Source organism: Rattus norvegicus, chromosome 2, assembly GCF_036323735.1.
Source record: "Rattus norvegicus strain BN/NHsdMcwi chromosome 2, GRCr8, whole genome shotgun sequence".
In the NCBI taxonomy this organism is placed as follows: Eukaryota; Metazoa; Chordata; class Mammalia; order Rodentia; family Muridae; genus Rattus; species Rattus norvegicus.
The window spans coordinates 188,750,732-188,776,870 of NC_086020.1; the positions used below are offsets into that span (position 1 = coordinate 188,750,732).

General features: G+C 42.1%; 1 long non-coding RNA gene and 1 pseudogene across 1 annotated transcript; one reads left to right on the top strand and one right to left on the bottom strand.

Annotated features, from left to right (window-relative positions):
* Window positions 1-933: 933 nt before the first annotated feature.
* On the bottom strand, window positions 934-13,269 carry Hsd3b5-ps1 (hydroxy-delta-5-steroid dehydrogenase, 3 beta- and steroid delta-isomerase 5, pseudogene 1; annotated as a pseudogene).
* On the top strand, window positions 3,858-7,712 carry LOC134485937 (uncharacterized). Its single transcript, XR_010064357.1, has 3 exons — window positions 3,858-4,732; window positions 4,846-6,927; window positions 7,350-7,712. It is a non-coding gene; the product is annotated as an uncharacterized LOC134485937 (long non-coding RNA).
* Window positions 13,270-26,139: the final 12,870 nt, after the last annotated feature.

Consider the following 26,139-nt stretch of genomic DNA (forward strand, 5'->3'; position numbering starts at 1 on the left):
TCCCCAGTAGAAGAGAGTGTCCAAAAGGAATCAGGTGGCAATGCAGTTTCAGGTGTGGAGAGAAGATGCTTCCAGATGGTAGCATTTCTACATGCACATGTTTCTTGCCCAAAAAGCTATCCTAAGCTAAGGGTTCTGAGAGGCAGGCACTCTTGGAGAAAGTGAATGAGAAGAATGTTAAGGACAGTTTCCTGAGAACTTTCCAGCCTCAGAACCCAACAGCACAGCTTCCTTTTAAATAAGGCCAGGCTGGAAACCAGTGCCTGGTCTCTTCACCAATATCCCTTTATAGACAGTGGATACAACCATGCTCTGAAAGGGTAGGATCTCCCTACCCCAGCAACTACTGGGAGCTCCCCTGCATCTACCCAAAGTCTTCCTTTACTGATGAGGCTTGCCAAATCCTGTTTATAGAGTGTGGGATCTGAGGGCTTGTTATCTATGCTTTACAAAGAGAAAACTAAGAAGCAGTAGCTTGTAAAGTGGAGTAGGTCTATTTATATTTCTACCTAAACTAGGGAGAGGAACATTCTTGGCCCCTCTCCACCTTTCTCATACCAGTGCTACAATTTTATGGAAAATCTGTAACATCAGACCTATGAAGATTTAGCTGTGAGAAAATGTGTAACTCTGAGAATGTTCTTTTAGATGGCAACCCCTCCTGGACGGAGCAGGGAGTGGCTCTCTGGAAGAAACTAACTCTCTAGCACTGTTTCTGTCATGGTCCCTAACACAAAACAGAATAAAACATTCCAGTCATCCAGTGCACACCCAGAGGACAATAGATTGGAATTAGTCTCACATCTGGATATGTTCCTGATTTTCCCTCAGCACACCTCAGATTCATGATCTCTTTTTGATCCCAGCATGGCCATGTCTGGACACAGAAAGGACATAGAATGGTTTATTTACAGAAAAACACAATCCATGGATGAATAATTGACACATATTTATTGTTCCTTCCATTGGGCTTCATAAAGCAAGCAGACTTTTCTGAAGGGGGATGAAAGATATGCTTTGGATGAGGAGACGAAATAATGGAGAGCTCTGAGGTACAAGAGATGCTCAGGAGCTTGGACCGAGGAACTGGGTATCAGCTGCCTGTGTATCTCTGGGCAGCGGCTTCAGAAAGAAGGCTTGTGGCTGGGTCAGTGACTGGCAAGGCTTTTGGTGACTTGATTAAGACTCTAAGATCCTCTGTATCAAAGGGAGACAGCAGGACCTGGCTTATGCCTCTGTCCTAGCTGGAGGACCGAGTAACACCCAGGGCCATGTCCCTGCCCTCTTCCCATCATTGAGACTTTGTGTCCAGTGTCTCCCTGTGTTGCTCCACTAGTGTCCCGATCCACTCCGAGGTTTTTTGCTTGGCTTCCTCCCAGCTGTCAAGTGGCTCATAGCCCAGATCTCTCTGAGCTTTTTTGTAGGAAACGGTAAACACACTATTTAAGATCGTGACCATGAAGCGGTTAAAGGGTGGCCTATAGTTGTAAAATGGACGCAGCAGGAAGCTCACAGTTTCCAGCAGGAAGGAAGCCAGTAGAGCAGGGGCAGAGGAAGGCTCCAACTGGAATCAAGGCAGAAGCCCCATTCTTTGCTCAGGGTATAATTTAAATCATCATAGCTTTGGTGAGGGGTGTCATCTGAGATGTAGTAGAACTGTCCTTGGATGCTTTGTGACTTCTTGGGGTCTCGAAGGCCCCTGGCAGCCAGAATGTGTGCCCAGGCTGCATTACCCACATACACTGGGTTGGCTATGGAGAATGTGGCATGTCTCTTAAGTATGCTGTTGTTCTTGAGTGCTGTATTTACCATGGTTGAAATGATTTGGCTTTCTTCCCCATAGATGAATGGGAGTCTTAAGGCACACGTATGCAAAGTGCCACCATTTTTCAGGATGCTCCCATTGGCTGCCAGCACTACCTTCTCGGCCATCCTTATGCTGTATGGGTATGGATCAGGCCATGTGCTTTCACGATGCTCTTCCTCACGGTCGTTCAGGATGGTCTCCTTGTAGGAGTTTGGTCCAGCCACACCTGTTGAGCTGCTGTAGACGAAGGCTGGCACTCTGGCTTCCACACAAGCGTCCAACAGGAGCTGAGTACCTGCTCATAGGAAGCTCACTATCAGTGCTAGGAAATAGGACAAAGGGCCCACTGTGGCCATGGGGTCGGAATCATCTCCACCCCAACTCCAGTGGAGGAACGACTGCAGACCTAATGTCTCCTCACCTGATCTTGACTCAACGTACCATTCTATAGCCACAGAATAACCCCAAAATTAATAGAGGTGACATTTAAATCTGCAAATGAAGGATTTCTAGGTTTTTAATTCATAAATCTCTCTCTCTCTTTCTCTTTCTCTGTACGTGTATATGTTGGTGTGTACTTTATTTTCAGTGCTAGGGATCAAACAAATCTAAGCTCTCTACATGGTACAGAAGGCCCTCCTCTGTCTGAGCTTTGGATTTTTCTTTTTGCTAATTTTGTTCTGATAAACACCTTGATCAATGCAACTTGGGTATGGAAGGGTTTATATGTCTTACACATCTAGGTCACAGATTATCACTGAGGAAAGTTACTTCAGGAACAAAGGCAGAAACCATGTACCAATGCTTCTCCCTCAGTTGCCCCCTACCCGCTCGCCATGGCTGCTTAGTTCTCTTACTTGTATAACCCAGGACTTCCTGCTCAGTGTTGACACTGCCCACATTGGGTGGGCCATCCCATGTCAATCACAACACACAGGCCAATCTAATGGCAGCAATTCCTTAGTTGAAGTTCCTTCTTTCCAGGTGACTACCGTGTGTCAAGCTGACAAAAACTATCCAGCATTTTTTCACATTGGAAAGCACTTCCCTAGATTTTTGTTCTGGAAAAAGTATACCTTTAAGTATTTTAAAAACTGACATCAATAAATTAGTTTCAGGATGTTGCTCAGTGATTTGAGCCTTTTGCCTTGATTCCCAGAAACAACAATAACAAAAGGTTTAAAAATTCTCCCCCACCAAGTACAAGTAAAGCAACACCAATCTTCAGACACTTAATTTCATTAAAGGTGGGTGCTCTTTTAATCCAAAAATGCCATGTATTATATTGTCAGAGGTAGTTCAGAATCTGCAGCCTGCCCACTTAGGTTTATAGCCCATAGTGTATGGGCAATATGTATTTTTGTTGTACTGTCTTAGTATATAGTTCAGACTGGGCTGGAAGGTATGACTGTCCTAGTTCAGTCCTGAATGCTAGGATTACAGATACGCACCACTTCATCTGGGCACCATTCTATACTCATAATTAGACATTAAAAGCTGGTGTGTGTTTTCTCATGTAGTAAGAATCAATATAGAAATGAAAAACTGGTTATTCATAGCACTGGACTAGAGTGTGACTAAGAAAGTTGTAGCAACTAACCTAAAAAGGATCCTTTAGAGTTGGTTTTGGCCATCCCCAAATAATTAATTGATTTAGAAATGGAGCCCAGTTAGATATTTGAAGGTCATGTCAAGGATACATGGCAGGCAGGACCTTGGAATACAGTGGTGTCAGGAGTCAGGGTGCTGATTTTATATGGCAAAGTCCTTTATTTAAAGTAGATTAGAAATCTACTTTCAAAGCCACTACGTGTGGATTGCTGTTTGTATTTTCTGCTCCCTCAAGAGAGGTGCGCTGATGAGGAGTGGATCATGTCCTCAGGTGATGTCTGGTGAAATCTTAATTGGTCAGATAAAACTAGAGCCTGTGATTGGACAGTGGAAGGGAAAGGCAGTGCTGGAAGTTTTAGAGAAGAGAGAGAAGGAGAAGAAGATAAGAGACCGAGGAAGGAGGAGAAGAAGATGGAGAAGAGGTTGGCCTGCAGGAACCAGGCTAGGGATTTCTTGATAGAGTAGTGAAGTCATATATTTGTCCAATCTAAGCGTGCATCTTATGATTGTATTATTGAGTTGTGTGATCTTTGCATGGGCATTTTGGGGTTGGAAATTTACCACTATAAATTTAGCAGGTATAATAAAAGTCTCCAGTGTTTTCATTTCACAGGGCTCAGGGGAGTTGAGTGAGTGGTTGCGGACATTCTGTAGGCCAGCCACAGCGGGTGGCTTAAGAAATTCCAGCAGCAGCTCCAGATTAAACTGGTTTGGTTAGCTTAAGCAAGCTAGCCCTGGGAACAGGGCAAAAGGCCGCTTAGAGCTAGCCATGGTGGGAGGAGTGTGTGAGGGGGAGGGTAGGCAAACCCTCCTGATGCTGGTGATAGCGGGATTTAGCATGGCTTTTTTTTTTTTTAATAACTAGATGCTACCACTAAGTATTTAGGAATGTGGATCTAAGGAGGAGAATAGCTGAGCTCTGCCTAGGACCAATCTTCAAGACTAGAGTGATGCTGATCTGAAAAGAATGATTTTGTGAAAATTGGAAAACCATTGCTCTTAAGAGAACAAGTACTGGGCCTTTCTTCCTGGCAGGCTGTTCTGGAGCAGCTTTGAAAGTGCTCTAAAGAAGAAATGTCAGTGTCTGGTTTATAGTGGCAGTGGGTGGGTGGAAATCAAGCATGTGGAGACGGAGTCCTGTCACCTTGTTGTGGAGAGGCAGGAGGATGCCCCAGGCAATGGGAGTACATTGGCTGTGGCTTTATAAAATTTCTCTCCTACTGTTTCTTCCTCTCTCAGTATGGTTTTTTTTCTTCTAAACACCAAGGACAAGAGTCCTGATTTCTGCCTCCTGACCTACCCAGAGCACAGCAGGTATCCTACTCTTCCTCCAGATGTTCCAAAGCAGGGACTTCCCTCCCCAATTTGTCTTATGGTTTTTATTTTCCAACCTGCTCCATTTCCTCTTCGGATGTTGTACCTTTCAGATCGACATCTATGATGGTCTGTCTGGAAGCGGTACCGAAGAGATCAAGGGCAGCAGCGGTGTGGATGACGACGGAGATGCCCTGGCACGCTCTCCTCAGGAACTGGGCATCCACAATGTCTCCCTTCAGTACCATCACCTTGGCTTTTGTCTGCAGCTCTGTGGACACAAAGCAGGTCGGTGGGAAGCTTTCGGCATGGGATGGAAATTTCCTGACACGGGTGTCAGTCACCTAGACCCTCAAAGGCAGTCATGTGGAGGATGCCTTTCTACTGAAGGAAGCATAAACACTCAAAAAACCAGAATGTAGCATTTGTAGGGAAAGAAGCATCTATTTCCATCCCAGCCCTTTGTAGAAAATGCATCTGAGCAGTAAGATGCCATTCGTGCTTTGCACACGAACAGAGAATTATGGGAAATTCCTACATTCATTAAAGCAGCTGGAGGGGTGGTGGTTAATGAGATTGTGTCCCCCAGAGTTCCAGTGAGGAGGACCCAGAACAGGGAGACACAAAGATGGGAATTTCAAAGGCTAATATGTTTTGAAACTTTCTGAAGAACTAGCTGGATAGATGAAAGGAAAAGGGGGCCCCTGTGAGAGAACTCAGAATGGGCTCCAGTGGTTGGTTTTACGTGAGTAATCCTTGTCAGATTGATAATGTAAATGAGAGGCAACCTCACCCAGACCACATATCCAAGGGCAATGGATGCATCGGTATCTTTGGGTTCCCCTGAAATCTATTGAATGATACTGCTAATCACAATGTCACCCAAATTAGCTCACAAAGTTAACATGTATCCACGCAGCCTGTACACTCCCCACACTGGCTGGAGCTTCGGATTTTGCACATGATTTTCTTAATTTTCTCTTTCCTTTCCCAGCTACCTCATGCTATCTGGGATTCTGATGTCCCTAGTATAGGTTGGGGAAGCACAGAAAGCTCCAGAACATGCCTCAGGACATACAGCTGCCTACTGGAGACTCCATTGTTACTCTGCTTCCTTCCAATCCTGCTCACTTCTCTATGAACTCAGTCCGAGGCTGGCTGGGATCAACTCTTGCGAGACAGTTAGCTCAGCTGAACTTACAGTGCAGCTAAAGAATAGCTTGACAGAGGCTGAAGTAGAAATCTAGAGCAGGAGAAATCCCTCTTGGGACAGATGAAAACCTCTGTTGGATCTATCTACTCTAGGCCCCCTTCCCCTGTCAGGCAACCCCAAGAAGGCCTTGAAGTAGAGAAGGGTGGGTGTTTTAGTTAGGGTTTCTATTGCAATCAAATGACAGTATGACCAGGGGAACTCTCATAAGGGAAACATTTAATTGGAGCTGGCTTAGTTTCAGAGGGTGTGTCCATTACCATCATGGTATCATGCAGAGCCCAGGCCTGGCTACTTTGCATCAACTCTTCTGATGCTATGACCAGGAAAATCCTCACAAAAGAAAACATTTAATCGGAGCTGGCTTAGTTTCAGAGGGTTTATCCGTTATCATCATAGTGGCGTGCGGGCAGACATGGCACTGGCAGAGCCTTGAGTTCTACACCTTAATCCTCAGGCAGCAGATGGAGACTGCCTTCCGCACCGGGCACAGCTTGAGCATAGATGAACTCCAATCGTGCCCTACAGTGATATACTTCCCCTAGCAAGGCCATACCTCCAAAGCCAAGTTTTCAAACACATGAATCCATGGGGACTCTTTCTATTCAAACCACCACCATGGGAAAAAGGCTCCTGGGAAGGGAGCAGGTGCTAGGATAAGAGTCTCCTTCTGTCTGCTCTTTCCTCTGCTTTCCTGTGAGCTGACTTATACAGACTGGGGCGAAGGAGTAGCTGTGCCATGACACGTGGTACCCAGGTGGAGTATAGCGGACTAACTTCACACTTCCGTTCTTTGGTGGTCCTGGGATACCCGGCCATCTTAAGTGCTTTCTGGTAGAGCCACAGCTCTCACCTTGTTCACGACACCGTGGACTTGACAGTTGTTCTTCCCTGCCTTGTCATGGAGGTGATGTCATGCTGTGGTCTGAAGGAGAAGGAGATCCAGAGAGAAGCTCACACTCAGCAGCCTTTCAAAGGACAAAAGGTACTGCCAGACCTCCTTTGTTGCTATGAGATTTTGGGGAAGTCACTCTATTGTTGTTTCCCAGTCTGTTGAACCAGAAGACAAAGTTATCTTTGTTTAAGGACTCCATGTTGGGGAAGGATAAGGAGTTTACACTGTTAAGAAGTCTCTGACATGGAAAGGGGTTAAGAAGGATTCTTTACTCTTACTGGGAGGAGGGAGTGCCTACTGAGAAAAACGCTTCCATAAAATCCAGCAGTTGGCAAGCCTTTCGAGACTTTTCATCACTAGTGACCTATGTGGGAGGTCACTTTCTATTGTGGCTGGTGCCATGCCTGGACACTTACATCTGTGTTCTATGAGAAAGCAGACTGAGCATGGCGAGGGGAGCAAGCCGGTGAGCACTGTCCCTCCATGGTCTCCGTATCACCTTCTTCTTCCAGGTTCCTGCTCTGTTTGAGTTCCTGTCCTGGTTTCCATCCTTGTTGAAGAGTGATGAAGAAGCTCAAACCAAATAAACCCTTTCCTCCCCTCATTGTTTTGGTCATGGTGTTTCATCGCAGACATAGAAAGTACCCCTAGCTAAGATACATTCTTTGTGTCAACTATTTCTTTTTGTCTGCTTGCTTTGAGACAGGGTGCCTAGGTTATTTCTGAGGATGCTAAAATACAAACCATTAGACAGAAATTTAAGGTTTCTATATTTTGGCATTTTGATGGATGAAACAAAGTGAAGCAACCAAGTATGTGAAGAAACTGTGACTTACATAGTAAAGATTTATAAGGGAATATATAAAATAAGAAAATGTGTTGAGAAGAAGGGAGAAATCATGTTTGTTTGTTTCCCCTAAAGATGATTGTGTGCCCAAGTTAGGAGAGGGAGGGAGGGAGGGAGAAAGAGATAGAGATAGAGGTAGAGAGAGAGAGAGAGATAGATAGATAGATAGATAGAGAGAGAGAGAGAGAGAGAGAGAGAGAGAGAGAGAGAGAAGACCCAGAATGATAGAAACATTTGGACGACCTGTCCAAATGGTTTGAGAAAGCTGCAAAAATAGTTTCAGGAAGGCACGGGACGTCTTGTAGGAGGCACAGATGTCCTTGTGCTCACACACAAGCACTAGGGAAACCTGGAATGTGGGCACAGGGAAGGGATGCATAACCAGTTATCTGCCCAGAAGGCTGGGAGTGGCTATGCACTTTAGCCTGTTGAATTTTGTAAAATCTTTATGGCCTGAGACTACATTGGACCCTCCCCCAGACTCTTATCATAAGACTGTTTATCATGATTGATCTGTAGAACCCAGCTTTATGGAAGGCATCACGCGGACTTTACAAAGGTTTCGATGTGGCCATGTCTGATATATATTAGTTTACTTTGTTTCTCAAGGAAGTTTTTGTAAACTTTATTGTGCACACACAATTACTACCAGGAATGTTTCACCAAATTTTGCTGTGCTTAAATACATCAAAATTAAACCCTTGGGTCAGACTGCAGAAACTTGAACCAACACTAGTTCTCTTGAGCTGGATGTCTTCTTGTTGCATGTGGATTGTTACAGTTTTGGTGTGGGTAGTAAAGGAAACCACTTCAACCTATAGAACAGATGCATATCATCAACCAGTGTTCACTTGTAGACACTGAACAGATATTATGGAACATTGGCTGCTCATTCAGTCCTTTGATTCTCCATGTTCAAACTGGGAGTTTTCCCAGTAATAAAAAGGCTTTGGGTTCAATCCCCAGTAGTGGGGAGGGGGAGTGTGTGCAACATATCAAGGTTTCTTTCTTTTTTAAAAAAATAATTTAATTTTTTTTATATAAGTGCACTATAGCTGTCTTCAGACACACCAGAAGAGGACATCAGATCCCATTACAGATGGTTGTGAGCCACCACGTGGTTGCTGGGATTTGAACTCAGGACCTCTGGAAGAGCACTCAGTGCTCTTTTTTAAAAAAGATATATTTATTTATTTTATGTATGTGAGTACACTGTAGCCTCAGACACACCAGAAGAGGCATCAGATCTCATTACAGATGGTTGTGAGCCACCATGTGGTTGCTGGGGATTGAACTCAGGACCTCTGGAAGAGCAGTCAGTGCTCTTAACCGCTGAGCCATCTCTCTCTTAACCACTGAGCTATCTCTCCAGCCCCAAAGATTTATTTATTCATTTATTTTTATTGGATATTTTTATTAATGTTTCAAATGTTATTCCCTTTCCTGGTTTTCTGCCCATAAGCCCATAAGGCAAGACCAATGGCTTTTCTTCCCACTGGTGCCCAACAAAGCCATCCTCTGCTATATAGGCAGCTGGAGCCATGGGTTTGTCCATGTGTACTCTTTGGGTAGTGGTTTAGTCCCCGGGAGCTCTGGTTGGTTGGTATTGTTGTTCTTATGGGGTTGCAAACCCCTTCAGTTCCTTCAATCCTTTCTCTAATTCCTGCAACGGGAACCTTGTTCTCAGATCAATGGTTTGCTGTTAGCATTTGCCTCTGTATTTGTCATGCTCTGGCTGATCCATCTGGAGATGGCTATATTAGGCTCCTATCAGCATGCACTTCTTGGCTTCATCAATATTTTCTAGTTTTGGTGGGCTGGATCCCCAGGTGGGGCAGGCTCTGAATGGCCGGTCCTTCAGTCTCTGCTCTAAACTTTTTCTCCATATCATCTTCCTATGAATATTTTTGTTCCTCCTTTTAAGGACTGAAGCATCTGCACTCTGGTCGTCGTCTTTCTTGAGCTTCTTGTGGCCTGTGGATTGTATCTTGGGTAATTTGAGCTTTTGGGCTAATATACACTTATCAATGAGTGCATACCATATGTGATTTTTTTTTTTTGTGATTGGGTTACCTCACTCAGGATGATATTTTCTAGTTCTATCCATTTGCCTATGAATTTCATGAAGTCATTGTTTATGATAGCTGAGTAGTACTCTACATTGTACTACCTGAGGACATAGCTATACTGCTCCTGGGCATAGACCCAAATGATGCTCCACTATGTTCATAGCAGCCTTATTTATATTAGCCAGAAGCTGGAAAGAACCCAGATGCCCTTCAACAGAGGAATGGATACAGAAAATGTGGTGCATATCAAGGTTTCTTACATCTGATCTTAGTGGAGGACTGTGTCACCTTCCTGTCACAAGAAGTTCAGGAGTACAGGAGTTCAATCTAGATTCAGACGTCTTTTGTGCTTTGTGCTTTTATTTTGTTGCATGTGTTGTTTTGTACTATTTACCAAATACGTTAAACTTTTCTATATTTTCCAAACTGAAAATTAAATTCTTTTGAGTTTTTAAAAAATGATTTATTCATTTATTTGTATGTGTATTTATGTATTCCCTGCGTGTATGTCTGTGTGAGGGTGTCAGGTACCTTGGAAGTGAGTTACGGACACTTATTACCTGCCATGTGTGTGTCAAGAAATGAACTCAGGTCTTGTGGTAGAACATTCAGTGCTCTTAACTGCAGATCTACCTCTGTAGCCCCCAAATCATTTTGATTTACTACTGATTCTGGAATTTCAGAAGGTCCTGCAAGTCCAAAGGATGTGTATATAAGACCTATTTTTTCAAATATTTATTTGTATATGTCCTAAGGGATGATAAAATCCTTAGAAATATATGCATCAGTATAGGTTATCGGTTGTAAACCTAGTATTTGTATATGCCTCAAAAATAACTAAATTGATATTTTTCTAATTCCCTTAGGGTAAAATAGAATTGTATCAAAAAATATGGTTTTTAGCTCAAGACTACCAAAAAAATGAAATTTGATTCATACCCCTAGGTATTTATTTATTTATTTATTTATTTATTTATTTATTTATTTATTTATCTATCTATTTTTCAATTTATTTTGGTGTGTGTGTGTGTGTGTGTGTGTTCTTTTTTAAAAAATTGAAACCATTGCTTCTCAAAACTCCTCAGTTTTAACAATAATGTTGGCCCAGTATCTTGAGATGCTAATCATTCCTACAAATAGATGAAATTATGCTTGACAATGAAATCCAGAGAAATGTGGACAGAGAACCACTCTTTCTAAACCTCAAGTGTATCTTATAGAGTTTGGACACTGACTTATGGTTTGAATGAGAATGACTGAGTAGGTTCATATTTCTGAATACTTGGTCCCAAGTTGCTGGAAAGGATAGGAAGTATGGCTTTTTGGAGTATGTGTGACATAAGAGGTAGCCTATGAAGCGTCTAAAGACTCAACTCATTCCCAGATAGTTCTCTGCCTTGTGGTTATGGGTATAGATATGAAATCTTGTCTACTGCCACAGTGCCATGCCCATCTGCCTGCTGCCATGCTCCCTGTCACGATGGTTATAGGCTCTAACCTTCTGAAACTGAAAGTCCTCAATCTCTTCCTTCAACAGAAAAGTAACTAAGAAACGCCTCCATTACCTTCCTTCTTTATAGAACCTATTCAGATCACCTCCAGGATTAGGTTCATCTTGGGAAGGAGGGACAGTCAAAATCAAACTAGAAGATGTCTGATAGGTGATTTTATCCAGACTCAACCTGACAAAGCCAAGGGATGTGTGGGTGGGATCCAAGCCTTGGGTGTAAATGAAGTCTGGAGAGTATGGAGGAAGAGGTGGCTTCATAATGGTCTCCCACTGGGAGCTGAGGTCTTTCCACAGCTACCTCCACAGAAGGCTGTGAGAATGGAGTAGCTGGGAACCTGCGCCATCAACTCAGTGCTTGCCTTTGATCTGGGGGTGAAGATAGACAACAGGAAAACAATAAAATACCTTCCAGCGAAGCACTCAGTCACTTTCTTTGTAAGTAAATGGCAGAGAGGAGGAACGATGGGAAAGACATTGGAGGATTCCTAATGACACGTATGAAGTCCTACTGGCCCTCACTGTGTGCTCTCTAATCTCCCTCTCCCCGTCTTCACTCCCCTTCCCTACAGCCTTCATAAATGTACCTTAAGATTATAAGCACTTCCTGCTATGAGTCACAGGCTCTCTCTAGTCTTAAATAAAAACAAAACACGAAGCAGATTAGGAACATCCAACAGAGACAGGGACGCACTGCCGAGGTCTCTAGGTTAATAATCTCTTGTTAGTATTGCACAATATTTCAAATATTGACAAGTCCAGTCCATTTAGGACATAAAACAGCTTCCAGGAAAGGAGTAAACTGATCTGCAGTGTTTGAATAGGAGAGAGACCTGAAAGCCCAGGGCCTGCCCATGAGCATGTTCTCTAGTTTTGCCTCAGACCAGAGTCCACTTTTCCATTTATGGAGTACCTTTTGTGCTGTGCCAACTGTGACTATTCCTTGTGAGGGTGTTTAAGTACCTACCTGTTTTTTATTTGGTTGACAAGCAAGCCCTCCCCACACCGAGTCTGCGTTCACCAGGCTCTATGTCACTTACTGGACACTTCCTCTTTGTGTTTTGGACTGAAGGTCCTATACAGGACTCTGACCTCCTGCAACTCTTTCTCTTGCACCAACATTTGGACAATTCTCTGGCCCAGAAACCCTCCTGCTCCTGTCACCAGGCAGCTCCACCCAGGCATGGTCAACACAGGAAGCAGATAGTTGAGAGAACAGTGAGGTAAGGTGGTCCTGTGGAGTGGTTCAATGTGTTCAGAGTCATGGAATTCCTGCTATGTTTACATAGTAGAAAAAGTGTCCTGAAGCTAATTCTCACACATTTCTCTCATAAGACATTGCTTCTCTGATCCCATTCTTGTGGGATGTTCTCTAAGAAGCAAAAACAAAACAAAAGAAAACAAAACAAAGCAAACAAACAAAACAAACAAACAAACAAAAAACCCAAAACCAATACAAAAAACCCATCTACATTGGACACCAGATGTGTAATCTCTATCTTAGATCAGCTCTGACACTGAGCACTGCATCAGACTGTGCCAAGGTTGTCCCTCTCACCTTAGATGCTAGTTAACAAACTGCACTGTCTTACCTGTGCTCACCTCTCACACACGTGAGCTCTACAAACCCTCACTACATTGCTTAGTTCCTTCAGTTTCAGAGCCCTGACTTCAGAAACCCAAGTTCACATTTTTCAGCTTCCTATGAAGGTTATAACAAAGGATACAGAGAAAGAGATGCACAGGCTGAGGAAAGAGAACAGAGAACATGGCTTCTATACCATTGTTTGATGTACCAGTCTCTAGGAATGTGTAACTGTTCAGTTACAAACAAGCTTAGGAGCCTGGGCCCTTCTTTGTCGGTTAATAATGAGGACAATGTTTAATAGTTTACTGAAGGCAATTCTCCAATAGAGGTTTCCTCTTTCTATGTGACCCTAGGCTATGTCAAGAGAACAACCAAGGCTAATCAACACCTAGCCAAAGAGTGTTCTTTCAGTGTGTTAGATGCAGTAATTTTGTTATCGTTTTTTTTTTTTTTTATTAACTTGAGTATTTCTTATATACATTTCGAGTGTTATTCCCTTTCCCGGTTTCCGGGCAAACATCCCCCTCCCCCCTCCCCTTCCTTATGGGTGTTCCCCTCCCAACCCTCCCCCCATTGCCGCCCTCCCCCCATAGACTAGTTCACTGGGGGTTCAGTCTTAGCAGGACCCAGGGCTTCCCCTTCCACTGGTGCTCTTACTAGGATATTCATTGCTACCTATGGGGTCAGAGTCCAGGGTCAGTCCATGTATAGTCTTTAGGTAGTGGCTTAGTCCCTGGAAGCTCTGGTTGCTTGGCATTGTTGTACTTTTGGGGTCTCGAGCCCCTTCAAGCTCTTCCAGTTCTTTCTCTGATTCCTTCAATAGGGGACCTATTCTCAGTTCAGTGGTTTGTTATCGTTTTTAAATCCTTCTCTTAGTGTCAACTTCTTTGTATGCCTTACAGTTAACTGCAGTGCACGTACATGCTCATCGGAAGGAAATATTATTTCATGGGCAGTTTCTTAGGCAAACCTCATATTGCTTGAGTTTCATTAAATGGTATTTTACACATAGATTTTTCTCACAAAAGTCTGAGAATAGCAAGATGTCACATTGAGTTAGAGCCAGTTAAGATAAAGGGACTTCCAAACAAACATGAACAGTGAACTCTTTTTGCAATCAGATACAAGCAGAAGAGAAAATAAAGCAGAGAGTCAACTAAACTTTAAACCTTAACCCTTTTGTCTTAGTTAAGTTGCGACACCATGGACAAAGCAACTCTTATAAAAGACAGCATTTGATTGGGGCTGACTTACAGGTATGGAGACTCAGTACATTATCATCAAGGCAGGATCATGACAGCATCCAGGCAGGCATGGCACAGAAGGAGAAAAACTGACTCCTCTGTACTGGGTGGAGCTTCAGTGCCCACCTCCAAAGAGACACACTTCCTCCAACAAAGCCACATCTCCTGACAATACCATTCCCCATGGGTCAAACACATTCAAACTACTACATTCCACTCCCTTTCCCCCAGAGGCTTGTTTAAACATATGAGCCTATGAGGGCCATACCTAGGCACAGGGTAATGCAAAATACCTTTAGTCAAACTTCAAAAATCACATATTTTATAACAGTCTCTACAAGGTAAAAAATCCAAAGTTCATTCTCTTCTGAGACACATGCAATCTCTAGACTGTAATCCCTTAAGAAATCGAAATTAAAAAGCTGGTCACCTACCTCCAACATCATTCAGGATATACATTACCATTCCAAAATGTCATAGTGAGGAAGTATGGGACCAAAGCACAACCAAAAAACAACTGGACAAACTCGACTCCACATCTCCATATCTGGTATCAAAATGCTCTTCAGATCTCTAACCCCTTTCACCCTTATTGATTGTTGTTAGCAGACCTGACATTCAACAGCAACAAACTTCATTCTCTTGGGCTGGTTCCACTCACACAGATGGTCAGAGTCTTTCCCCAACAAGTATTCCATAGCTCTGACATCTCTAACATCTTGGGGTAACCAAGGCAACTTCAACTTTACAACTTCTTGTTCCAATGTCTAGGAGCCACACATGATCTTCTGGGCTCCTACAAAGGGCTTGGTTCACTTCTTCAGCTCTGCCCTCTGTACCAGTCTAGGCTCTGGTTGACTCCACTCCACTGCTGCTGCTCCTTTTGGCAGTCATCCCATGGTATTGGCATCTCCAATACCCTGGGGTCTTCTGATGCAACTAGGCTTCACCAAAACCTATCATTGGCTCCCTTCATGGTGCTAAGCATCAACTTTTTTGCATGACCCCTTCAGTCCTAGGCTGTCAACTGCTACTAAGGCTGCACCTCCACCACTGGCCTTCTCTGGACCCACACAGTGCCAAGCTTCAGCTCTCTCCATGACCCTTTTATAAATTCAAAATCAGTATCGCCTGGGTGATTATCATATATCACCAAGTCCAGATGTAGCACAAGGTACAGCCTTGTCTATCTCTGGAACACAGCTTCTTTGTGCCCTCAGAAAACACTTCCCAGAAGATGTCATCTCAGTGATGCTAGTCTTTTCTTAATCACCACTAATTTCTTCTCTCCAGCTAACCAGCATCAATCGTCCCAGTAACTCCTTTTACTCTTGACTCTAAAGCTAGAGCTGCATAGCCAACGCTGGTGAGTTCGGCTCCTTACCGGGGCTGGAACATGGCCTCTTTGTTCTCTTATATTATCACCAGCTTTCCATTTTCCAAGTCCTTCAGTGCCTAAGCTTGGCTCTCCTGGAACTTGCTCTGTAGATTGACCTTGAACTCAGAGGTCTGCCTGGCTCTGTCTCCTGAATGCTGGAATTAAAGATATGTACCGGACTGGAGAGATGGCTCAGTGGTTAAAAGCACTGACTGTTCTTCCAGAGGACCTGAGTTCAATTCCCAGCAACCACATGGTGGCTCATAACCATCTGTAATGGGTTCCAATGCTCTCTTCTGGTGTGTCTGAAGACAGCTACGGTGTGCTCATATACATAAATAAATCTTAAAAAAAAAGATATGTACCATTGCACTGGAAATTAAGCTTTTTTGTTTTGTTTTGTTTTACCCAGAACCTGCTCTGTCCTAGGCTGGCCTTGAACTCGGAGATCTGATTGTCTTTGACTCCTAGGATTAAAGGTTTATACTACCGTGCCTAGACCTAAACTTAGCTGGGTGGGATCTTGCTCCAAGGTCACTAAAACCTTAATTCAAATTAATATTCTTGAACCAAGATTCAGCTCCATTTCACTTCCTGGTGCCCTTTTAATACTGGAACCATATGTGTTCTATTTTTCCCTTCTAAGCTTGCTATGCTTGTTCAACATGCTTGTTTTGTTCATGAGAACAAAGTTCATGCTGTGATTTTTTTTTTTTGAGATTTCCTTTGCCAGTGGAATTAACATGAATCTCTTTACCTTAGCCTCAGGTAAACTCTTCAGACAAGGGCAGAAAGAGCCACATTCTTCACCAAGATAGCACAAAAGCAGTCTGTAGGCCACATACAAAAATTCTGCTACACTGAAACCACTTGGGCCAGGTCTGCACTCTTTAAATCAATCTTAGCAACAAAATCTTCCATATTCCTACTAGGATGGCCCATTAGTCCCCACTTAAAGCATTCCACTGCTTTCCCAATCCATACTCTCTAAACCGACATTCTTCTAAACAAAAGTATGATCAGGCCTATTATAGCAATACCCCAGTCCTTGGTTCCAACTTTTGTCATAGTTCGGGTTTTACTGCTGTGAACAGATACCACGATCAAGGCAATGCTTATAGGGATAACATTTAAATGAGGCTGGATTGCAGGTTGAGAAGTTCAGTCCATTATCATCAAGGTAGGAACATGGCAGCATCTAGGCAGGCATGGTGCAGGAGGAGCTGAGAGTTCTACATCTTCATCTGAAGGCTGCTAGGGGAAGACTGACTGCTAGGCAGCTAGAATGAGGATATTAAAGCCCATGTCCACAGTGACACACCAATTCCGACAAGTCCACACTTCGTAATAGTGCTACTCCTTGGGTCAGGCATATACAAACCATCACAGAAAGCATTGGAATGCTTTAAGTGGGGCTTAATGGGCTATCCTAGTAGGAATATGAAAGACTTTGCTGTTGAGGGTGATGTGAACTGTGGAAGCATGGCTCTGGAGGTTTCAGAGGAGAAACATTTTAGTATGTGGCTGAGAGACTACTGTTCTTGTGGTATTTTGGAGAATAATATGGCAATTTTTTGCCCTTGTCCAAAGAGTCTGCCTGAGACTCAGGTGAAGCGAGTCAAATTGACTGCATTGACGAAAGGGGTCTCAAAACAACCCAGTTTAGATTCTGGGCTGTGGTTTAGTCTCATGAAGAGAGTTTAGATGGAGTGGAGCAAGTTAAAAAGAAGAAATACAATGTGTATGTGTTGTGGTAGTTGATTAATCTGTTCTGATCCCTCTGACTCTGGCAGCATGAGTTCCTCACTACCTGCTCCAATGTTCTGGGTTCCCAAATAAAAGACACACATGCAGCCTTCTATTTTAATATGTCTTAAATAGCTCAATGGTTGGACCACCCTCCAAAACCTATATGTGGCTAACCCTCCCCTCCCATTCCCCTAAGTTATTACTTACTAAAATCTATATTCCATCTTTACTGCCCTAGACCCAATTGGGGGCCTCCCTGGGACCACTCTTCCCTGGCTCTTACATGATTGATGTGCTCTCTCTTCTGCACCTCTCAGGTCTGGACCTGACTGCTTCCTGGCATGGTGGCTTCCTACATGGAGGCTCCTATTCCTCCTCTCTTGGTCCCTTGTCCACAAATCATAAAGTCCCATCTCTGTCTCCCTGCCCAGCCATTGGCTGCTAGCACCGTTATTTACCAATCAGCACCAACTGGGGGCAGGGACCCTTAGCATCTTATATATGGATTCTCAGATTCTCATGCAATTTTGGGAACCCAAATAGCATAATGCAAGCATTAGACTAAATCCACAACACCTCCCCCTTTTCGTCCATTCACAATCCTTTTCTCTCAGATATACAATGAGCATAGTTATAGCAGTTACATAAACTATAAGATATGATATACACTAAAAACATCCAATTTTGTCAATTTCAGTACATTACTCTAACATCCCTCCTAACTTCAGGAGTTTACAATTCTATACCTGGATTATGTTTTGGTTTTAATTTGAATTACCATGTGAAAGCCATCCTCTCAAATCTATACCATTTTCCTCAGTGCTAAACAACTTAATTTTGATAATGGGTCTATATCTAGTCTTCAACCCCTTCAAGATTTAAGACACATTAAATATTACCTAAACATATAGGAAGCTCAAAAACATAGCCTCAAACACTTAAACAATTTGCAGATACAGCTGACTTACCTGGACTCCTATTCCAGAGTTGGAGCATCTGTCTTCAGCCTTCTGGCCCAGGACCACCTGACAGACCTTAAGTGAAGCATAAATTATGAAGGACTAGCTTACTCTGTCTTGGCAGTGATAAGCTGTGGACTATCCCACCTTGTGTGCCTTTTCCTGGTAAGTATTTTTGTTTGTAGATGAATTAGGGTAATTCTTTCCCAGTGGCTATTTTGCCACAACTGGAGCAACACTATGGGGAGATAATGATGCTCGATATTTTCTTTGAACCATGAGAGGGTACTGTCAGCAGAAGACATGTCCCTTAGTCAAAAATCTAACCGTAATAAAATGATTATAAATGCCATATTTTGTGGACTTCTTATGCTTTTGAAGACCATCTATATAAAGTATATCTGAACTGTTAAACCGTGACATCTCAGCTATTTCGATTTGAATAATACTGAAAAAACTTTATTATAATTAAATCAGTGTCTAATAGTCATGAATTCACTATCTCGCCTGTATCTTGTTACTTAGTCAAACCAAACCATTGATAATAGGAGCTGTAGAAGGACTGGGTCACAACTTTGTACTGTTAGTGAGTGGCGTAGGCACAATACCTTTCTTTCTTTTTTCTCAGTTTTTTCTTTTATTGCAGAATTTTATTTACATATTACATGTTATATGCTTTTCCATTTTCCCTTCCAGAAAAACAATATCCCTTCCCCCTTCCATTTGCTTCCATAAGGGTTCTCCATCACCCACTGACCAACTCCCCCGTAAATCCCCAACTGGATATTCCCATACACATGGGGCATTGAGCCTTGACAGGACCAAGGACCTCTCCTCTCATTGAATCCCAACAAGGCCATCCTCGGCTAAATATGAGGATGGAGCCATAGGTCTATCCCTGTGTACTCTTGGGATGGTGGTTTAGTCCCTAGGAGCTGTGTAATTTGGGGGGGCTGTTGGTTGGTTGGCATTGTTGTTCTTAAGGGCTTGAAAACCCCTTCAGCTCCTTTCATCCTTTCTCTAACTCTCCACTGGGGATACTATTGTCAGTTCAATGGTTGGCTGCCAGCATTTAGCTCTGTATTTGGCATGCTCTGGCACAGCCTCTAAGGAGACAGCTATATCAGGCTCCTGTTAGCATGTACTTCTTGGCATCCACAATATTGTCTGGGTTTGGTGACTGTATATGGGTTGGTTCTCCAGGTGGGCCAGTCTCTGGATGGCCTTTCCTTCAGTCGCTTTTCCATAATTTGTCTCTGTTTTTTCATTTGTGAATATTTTTGTTCCCCCTTCTAAGAAAGACTGAAGCATCTGCACTTTGACTGTCCTTCATGAGCTTCGTGCAGCCTGTGACTTGTATCTTGAGTAATCTGAGCTTTTCAGCTAATATTCACGTATCAGTGAGTGCATACCGTGTGTGTGTGTGTGTGTGTGTGTGTGTGTGTGTGTGTGTGTGTGTGTGTTTGGGTTATTTCACTCAGGATGATATTTTCTAGTTCCATCCATTTGCCTAAGAATTTCATGAAGTCATTGTTTCTAGTAGCTGGGTAATATTCCACTGTGTAAATGTACCACATTTTCTGTACCCATTTCTCTGTTGAAGCACATCTGGGTTCTTTCCTCCATCTGGTTATTATAAATATGGCTGCTATGAACATAGCGGAGCATGTGTCTTTGTTATATGTTGGAGCATGTTTTGGGTATATGCCCAAGAGAGGTACAGCTGGTTCCTCAGGTTAGTAGTATGTCCAATTATCTGAGGACCCTCCAAATTTATTTCCAGAATGTTTGTACCAGCTTGCAATCCCACCAACAATGGAGGAGTGTTCCTCTTTCTTCACATCCGCATCAGCATCTGTTTTCACCTGAGATTCTGATCTTAGCCATCCTGACTGGTGTGAGGTGGAATCTCAGGAAGGTTTTGATTTGCATTTCCCTAATGACTAAGGATGTTGAACATTTCTTTAGGTGCTTCTTGGCCATTCCATATTCCTCAGTTGAGAATTCTTTGTTTAGCTCTCTTGCCAAGTTTTAATAGGCTAATTTGATTCCCTGGAGTCTAACTTCTTGAGTTCTTTGTATATATTGGATATTAGCCTTCTATCAGATGTAGGATTGGTAAAGATCTTTTCCCAATCTGTTGGTTGCCGTTTTGCCCTAATGGCAGTATCTTTTGCTATACAGAAGTTTTGAAATTTTATGAGGTCCCATTGTTTGATTCTTGTTCTTAGAGCATAAATCATTGGTGTTCAGTTGAGGAAAATTTCCCCAGTGCCCATGTATTCTCTTCTCTTAGTTTGAGTATATCTGGTTTTATGTGGAGGTCCTTGATCCACTTGGATTTGAGGTTTGTACAGGCGATAAGAATGGATTGATTTGTATTCTTCTACATTCTGACCTCCAGTTGAACCAGTACAATTTGTTCAAAATGCTATCTTTATTTACTGGATGGTTTTAGCTCCTTTGTCAAAGATCAAGGACCACAGATGTGTGGGTTCATTTCCAGGTATTTAATTCTAGTTCATTGATCTACCTGCCTGTCTCTGTACCAATACCAGTTTTCATCACTGTTGCTCTGTAGTACTGCTTGAGGTCAGGGATGGGGATTTCCCCCAAAAGTTCCACTACTGTTGAGGATAGTTTTTTTTCTATTTTTTTGTTATTCCAAATGAATTTGCAAATTGTTCTTTCTAACTCTATGAAGAATTGAGTTTGAATTTTGATGGGGATTGCATTGAATCTGTAGATTGCTTTTGGCAAGATGGCCATTATTACTATATTAATCCTGCCAGTCCATGAGCATGGGAGATCTTTCCATCTTCTGAGATCTTCTTTAATGTCTTTCTTCAGAGACTTGAAGTTCTTGTCATACAGATCTTTCACTTGCTTGGTTAAAGTCACATTTAGGTATTTTATATTATTTGTGACTATTGTGAATGGTGTTGTTTCCCTAATTTCTTTCTCAGCTTGTTTATCATTTAAGTAGAGAAGGCTGTTGATTTGTTTGAGTTAATTTTATATCTGGCCACTTTGCTGAAGTTGTTTATCAGGTTTAGGAGTTGTCTGGTGGAACTTTTGGGGGTCACTTAAGAGAACTATCATATTATCTGCAAATAGTGGTATTTTGAATTCTTCCTTTCCAATTTTATCCCATTGACCTCCTTTCACTGTCTGCTTGCTCTGGCTAGGACTTTTGAGTACTATATTGAATAAGTAGGGAGAGAGTGGGCAGCCTTGTCTAGTCCCTGATTTTAGTGGGATTCCTTCAAGTTTCTCTCAGTTTAGTTTAATGTTGGATACTCACTTGCTGTATATTGCTTTTAATGTATTTTAGTATGTGCCTTGAATTTTTAAACTTTCCAAGAGTTTTAACATGAGGGGATGTTGAATGTCAAATGTGTTCTCAGCATCTAATGATATGATCATGTGGTTTTTTTCTTTGACTTTGTTTATATAGTGGGTTACCTTGATGAATTTCAGTGTATTGAACCATTCCTGCATCCCTGGGATGAAGCCTACTCAATTGTGAAGGATAATGGTCTTGATATGTTCTTGGATTCAGTTTGAAAATTTTATTGAATACTTTTGCATTGATATTTATAATGGAAATTGTTTTGAAGTTCTCTTTCTTTGTTGGGCCTTTGTGTGGTTTAGGTATAAGTATAATTGTGGCTTCATAGAAGGAATTGGGTAGCGTTCCTTCTGTTTTTATTTTGTGGAATAATTTGGGGAGTATTAATATTAGGTCTTCTATGAGGGTCTGATAGAACACAGAACTATACCCGTCTGCTCCTGGGCTCTTATGGTTGGGAGACTTTTAATGACTGCTTCTATTTCTTTAGGAATTATGGGACTGTTTAAATGGCTTATCTGATCCCGATTTAACTTTGGTACCTTGTATATGTTTAGATAATTGTCCATTTCATCCGGATTTTCCAGTTCTGTTGAGTATAGGCTTTTGTAGGTAGAGGATCTGATATTTTTGAATTTCCTCAGTTTCTGTTGTCATGTCTCCCTTTTCATTTTTGAATTTGTTAATTTGGTACTCTTTCTGTGCGCTGTGGTTAGTCTGGCTAAGGCTTTATCTATCTTGTTGATTTTCTCAAAGAACCAACTTTTGGTTCTGTTGATTCTTTCTATGGTCCTTTTTGTTTCTACTTGGTTGATTTCAGCTCTGAGTTTGATTATTTCCTGCCTTCTACTCCTCCTGGGTGTATTTGCTTCTTTTTGTTCTAGAGCTTTTAGGTGTGCTGTCAGGCTGCTAGTGTATACTCTCTTCAGGTTTCTCTCTCTCTCTTTCTTCCTTTCTTTCTTTCTTTCTTTCTTTCTTTCTTTCTTTCTTTCTTTTTTTGGAGGCATTCAGAGCTATATTTTCTCCTCTTAGCACTGCTTTCATTGGGTCCCATAAGTTTGAATCTGTTGTTTCTTCATTTTCATTAAATTCTAAAAAGTCTTTATTTTCCTTCTTTATTTCTTCTTTGATCAAATTATCCTTGAGTAGAGCATTGCTCAACTTCCATGTATATGTGGGCTTTCTGTTGTTTTTGTGGTTATTGATGACCAGCCTTAGTTCGTGGTGATCTGATAGGATGTATGGCATTATTTCAATCTTCTTGTATGTCTTGAGGCCTGTTTTGTGGCCAATGATATGGTCAATTTTGGAGAAGGTACCATGAGGTGCTGATAAGAAGGTATACTATTTTGTTTTAAGATGAAATGTTCTATAAATATCTGTTAAATCCATTTGGTTCATAACTTCTGGTAGTTTCTCTATGTCGCTGTTTAGTTTCTGTTTCTATGATCTGTCCATTGATGAGAATGGGGTGTTGCTGACTCCCACTATTATTGTGTGAGGTGCAGTGTGTGCTTTGAGCTTTAGTAAGGTTTCTTTTATGAATGTAGGTGACCTTGCATTTGGAACATAGATATTCAGGATTGAGAGTTCATCTTGGTGGATATTTTGATGAATATGAAGTGCCCTTCATTATCTTTTTTTGATAACTTTTGGTTGAAAATCTATTTTATTTGACATTAGAATGGCTACTTGAGCTTGTTTCTTGGAACCATTTGCTTGGAAAATTGTTTTCCAGCCTTTTACTCTGAGGCAGTGTCTGTCTTTGTCACTGAGGTGTGTTTCCTATATGCAGCAAATGCTGGGTCCTTTTTATGTATCCAGTCTGTTAGTACATGTCTTTTTATTGGGGAATTGAGTCCATTGATGGATTTTAGGGACCAATGAGTGTTGTTTCCTGTTATTTTTGTTGTTAGAGGTGGAATTATGTTTGTGTGACCATCTTCTTTTTGGTTAGTTGAATGAAGATTGTTTTCTTGCTTTTTCTAGGGTGTAGTTTCTCTTCTTGTGTTGGAGTTTTCAATCTATTATCTATTTTAGGGGTGGATTTGTAGAAATATGTTGTGTAAATTTGGTTTGTCATGGAATATATTGGTTTCTCCATCTATGGTAATTGAGAGTTTTGCTGGATATAGTAGCCTGGGCTGGCATTTGTGTTCTTTTAGGGTCTGTATGACATCTGACCAAGATTTTCTAGATTTTATCATCTCTGTTGGAAGTGTGTAATATGATTCTGATAGGTCTGCCTTTATATGTTACTTGACCTTTTCCCTTACTGCTTTTAATTTTTTTTGTTTTTTTTCCCGTTTGTTTATTTGTTTTGTGCATTTGTTGTTTTGACTATTATGTGATGGGAGGGATTTCTTTTTTGTTCCAATCTATTTGGAGTACCATAGGCTTCTCGTATGTTTATAGGCATTTTTTCTTTAAGTTAGGAAAGTTTGCTTCTATAATTTTGTTGAAGATATTTACTGGTCCTTTAAGTTGGGAGTCTTCACTCTCTTCTATACCTATTATCCTTAGGTTTGTTCTTCTCATTGTGTCCTGGATTTTCTGGTTGTTTTGGGTTAGGAGCTTTTTGCATTTTGCATTTTCTTTTATGATGCTGTCTGTGTTTTCTATAGTACCTTCTGCCTCTGAGATTCTCTCATAGCAGTCTTATTTGTAATAGGCATAAGGTGAAAAGAACCCAGATTCCCTTTACCATAGGAAAGGATTCAAAAAAATGTGGTACATTTACACAATGGAGTACTACTCAGGAATAAAAAACAATGACTTCTTGAAATTCATAGGCAAGTGCAATGAACTAGAAAATATCATCCTGAGTAAGGCAACAGAAAATACACATGGTATGAAAGACTATACATGGACTGACCCAGGGCTCCAACTGCATATGTAGCAGAGAATAGCCTTGTTGTGGCACCAGTGGAAGGGAAAGCCCTTAGTCTTGCCAAGTTTGGACCCCCAGTGCAGGGGAATATGGGGGGGGATGAGGGGGATGTATAGGGGGAATACTCATATGGGGGATGGGGAGAGGAGGGAATGGGAGCTTATGGACAGGAAACCGGGAAGGGGAATAACCTTTGAAATGTAAGTAAAGAAATATATTTAATAAAAAAAATTTTAAAAAGAAAAAAAAGAAAAAATACACATGGTATGCACTCATTGATAAGTGGATATTAGCCCAAAAGCTCGAATTACCCAAGATGCCATCCACAGACCATAGTAAGCTCAAGAAGAAGGATGACTAAAATGTATATGCTTTCACTCATTAATTAAAAGGGGAAACAAAAATATCCATAAGAGGGGATACGGAGGCAAAGTTTAGAGCAGAGACTGAAGGAAAGGACATTCAGAGCCTGCCCCTTGGGTTGTGATCTATTCCTTTAAATTCCCCTTCTCTTAGCTACTGGTCGTCAAACTCTACTGCCCCTGCGTGGGATACGAGTCTCGACCCCAGTGTACTGGTTCCTATCAATAAACCTCATGTAAATTACAGCAAGAACAGTTTTATGCGAGTTCTTGGGGGGTCGCATCATCCCGAGACTTGAGTGAGGGTCTCCCCACTCCGGGGGTCTTTCAGTAGCAACTCTATTTCTACTTTTATGTCTTGAACTGTTTCACCACTTCACTCTCTGCTCCTTTGTATATTCACAACTTCATTAAAAGATTTTTTTTTTATCTTTTTAGTTCCTTGAACATCTTCACAATTGCTATTTTGAAGTCTGGGTTTTTTTGTTTTGTTTTGTTTTCTTTTCTTTTCTTTCCCTATGCTAGTGTCTAGGCAACTGGGTTTGGGAACACTGAGGCAATTCTAGGTTATCTTCCTTGGTTTCTGTTGCCTTCTCTGGATCATAGGAAAGTGTGGTGTTTGTGAGATGTCTCATAGCGAATGCTTCTGCAGGAAGGTGGGTGGCAAAGAGGACTAGAGGTAGGCTAGAAAAAAACTGAGAGGCGCTTCAGGAAAGAGCTAAGGTGATACTGTCTCCATCAAGAGATGTTAGTCTCCAGAGAGTTGGATGTGTAGTGGGAGGAAGGCTTTCTGTAATTAGGTTGCAGTACGGCAAAGAATGATCAGGAGAGACAGGGTTCAATGGGCTACAGGGAGACTGGGTATGAGACAAGAGTTGGAGGCTCCAGTGCAAGGAGTTGAGGGGGAGAAGGACACCTGTAAGCTGGTTGTTACCAATCCTAGGATGAGAATGGAGAGGTTATTATGGAGGACAGATAGAAAAGTGTGATTCCCTAATCCAAGTCCCTGCCAGATGTGGCTTCTGGGTCCTAGGTAGAAAATGCTTATAGATATTGGGGGCTGACAGATAGGATTAGATTGAGGCAGGGGAAGGCAGTGAGAGAGTCCACAGGAAGGAGGAAAGCTGGGTCTGCTGCATGATTTGGCATGTACAGTGGGAATGGAGGTAAGTTGAGAGGTCAGACTCCTGTAAACAGGCTGCTACAGGGATGGGGTAAGGCTGGAAAGTGTAATGGAAGACAGGAGAAGCATGCAAATCGCCTGAATCTCGGCCTGGCATGGTCACTGGGGTTCCAGATAGAGACTGTTTCTAGTTATCTGCTGCTCACACAAAGGGATGGAGGAGGGAGGGAAGCT